Consider the following 2,810-nt stretch of genomic DNA (forward strand, 5'->3'; position numbering starts at 1 on the left):
ATGATCTTCTTCACCAATTCCTCAGGCCAACCCTCCAAAATACCCATCCTGAATGCCAGCCAACTGCCTCACATAAATTAACATCATTGAGATATAGTCCAGCAACCCTGCACACACCTATGCACGTGGAGGAATCCACATCCTATGCTCCAGGAAGCTGACTATCTGTATGATTTGCTAAGCAGCTCCTCTGCCCCTTTTCTGTTTGTTCATCCTTGTTTTCCTTAGACCTTAATCATAAAGATGAGATCATTAGGCAACATTTAACTTAGCTCCTGATTTCTGCTTTTCTAAATATACGTAATACCTTGCCTAACGTGTTGATTCCTTTCCTGGATAAGCAGGAATAAGGATGAAGAATTAGTAAAGAATGACTGACTCTCTACCCCTAGCTTCCCCTAGGAAAATTTGCAGGCGGACACTGTGGGTGCAGGCAAACCACAGGGCCAAGAGAACATCCAACTAAAGGTGGACCACATGAGCAAGACAGCATCCCAAGGAAGATCAGTAGAAGTCAGCAGTCCTGCATGCAATGGAAAAATGAACTCCTGCCTTAATGGTTAACTGAGATTGTTTCCCCTTTTTTTCTTTAAAAATTGTCCTGGTTGAGCAGAATCTTGGGAGTTGGTCTCTGGATGCAAGTCCACCTTCTCCCAGATTGCCAGCTTTTCTGAATAAAGCATCTTTCTTCTCTACCAAAGCTTGCCCCTCGATTTATTGGTAGTTGAGTGGTGAGCAGCCCAACCTGCGTTCAGTTACACTAAGTATCTTCACCTGTAAATTTAGGTTCTGGAAATGGGAATAGTGCCCACTGAATCCCGAACACATCAAGAAATGTTGTTGTGATTAGAGTCTTAGCCAAATAATGGCCAACAAAAAGAAAGTTGTCTATCGAATGGAGAATACACATTGACAATGTGGTTGTGAACATATATAAGTAATAAGCTATTTTTTTTCAAAACTAATAAAGCTTTGTGTTTCTTTGGTTTTATTTTTAACATCTTTATTGGAGTATAATTGCTTTACAATGTTGTGTTAATTTCTGCTGTATAACAAAGCGAATCAGCTATATGCATATGTATATCCCCATATCCCTCCCTCTTGCGTCTCCCTCCCACCCTCCTTATCCCATCCCTCTTGGTGGTCACAAAGCACCGAGCTGATCTCCCTGTCCTATGCAGCTGATTCCCACTAGCTCTTTATTTTACATTTGGTAGTGTATATATGTCAATGCTACTCTCTCACTTCGTCCCAGCTTACCCTTTCCCCTCCCCGTGTCCTCAAGTCCATTCTCTATGCCTCTGTTTTCATTCTTGTCCTGCCCCTAGGTTCATCAGAACCATTTTCTTTTTTTGGATTCCGTATATATGTGTTAGCTTACGGTATTTGTTTTTCTCTTTCTGACTTACTTCACTCTGTATGACAGACTCTAGGTCCATCCACCTCACTACAAATAACTCAATTTCATTTCTTTTTATGGCTGAGTAATATTCCATTGTATATATGTGCCACATCTTCTTTATCCATTCACCTGTCTATGGACACTTAGGCTGCTTCCATGTCCTGGCTATTGTAAATAGTGCTGCAATGAACATTGTGGTACATGAACCTTTTTTTTTTTTTTTTTTACTTTAGCATGAAATGTATTTTCAGTATTTTTCATGGAATTGTGTCCTTACTTTTAATAAACGCAAAACTTAAACGCATATTTAACAAATATGGTATGATATCACTTATATGTGGAATCTAAAAAAATGATACAAATGAACTTATTTACAAAACAGAAATAGACTCACAGACATAGAAAACAAACTTACGGTTACCAAAAGGGAAAGGAGTTGGGGATAAATTAGAAGTTTGGGATTAACATAGACACATTACTATATATAAAATAAACAAAAAGGACCTACTATATAGCACAGGGAACTCTATTCAATATTTTGTAATAACCTATAATGGAAAAAAATCTGAAAAAAAAATGTATAACTGAATCACTGCTGTACACCTGAAACATTATAAATTGATTATACCTCAATAAAAAAACTAAAACAAGCTTTAATATTTTGTTTTAATTATCAGTGTAAACATTTTTTCAGCTTTACGCTTATTAGCCTCTTAATTTCAATATATATATGTCTACATATCTATATATATCCATGTGTGTCTATTTACAACTTCAGCCATCAGGTAATTTTTGTAACTTTGGTCTGATTAGTTGATGAGGTCCTAATCACAAGACAATGTGATCAGAGCAGAAGGTAGGGCTAAGTCCTTACAAAATAACATTTGATGCTTGAACCACACGGGTTTGAACTCTGAGGGTCCACTTATACTTGGATTTTTTTCAGTAGTAAATACCACAGTACCATACGATCTGAGGTTGGTTGAATCTGAGACTCGCAACTGCAGGTATGGAGGGCCAGCTATAAGTAATATGCAGATTTTTGACTGCATGGTGGGTGGGTACCCCTAACACCTGTGTTGTTCAAGGGTTAACTGTAGTCTGATTCTTGTTCATTTCTGCTAATGATGAGCCCAAAAACGCTTGATTTTGATCAGAAATTTGAAAATGATGACAACTGGAATTTCTGAGCATATCTTAAACCACATAAAAATTACCAGTGACAAAGAAAATAGGCTTATATTAAATAGTGTTAATTTTGAAGACATTTCAAACTTCCATGAAGGATAACCTTACAAGTGAAGAGTTCAATGTAGAAACCAGTACAAATTTTGGTTAGCTTGTTCAGAAACAAAATGTTCTAAGAATGTTCTGAATATTGTTTTCATTATTAAAGTGAAGATAATTT

The sequence above is a fragment of the Eschrichtius robustus genome, chromosome 5 (genome assembly GCF_028021215.1).
Source record: "Eschrichtius robustus isolate mEscRob2 chromosome 5, mEscRob2.pri, whole genome shotgun sequence".
NCBI lineage: Eukaryota > Metazoa > Chordata > Mammalia > Artiodactyla > Eschrichtiidae > Eschrichtius > Eschrichtius robustus.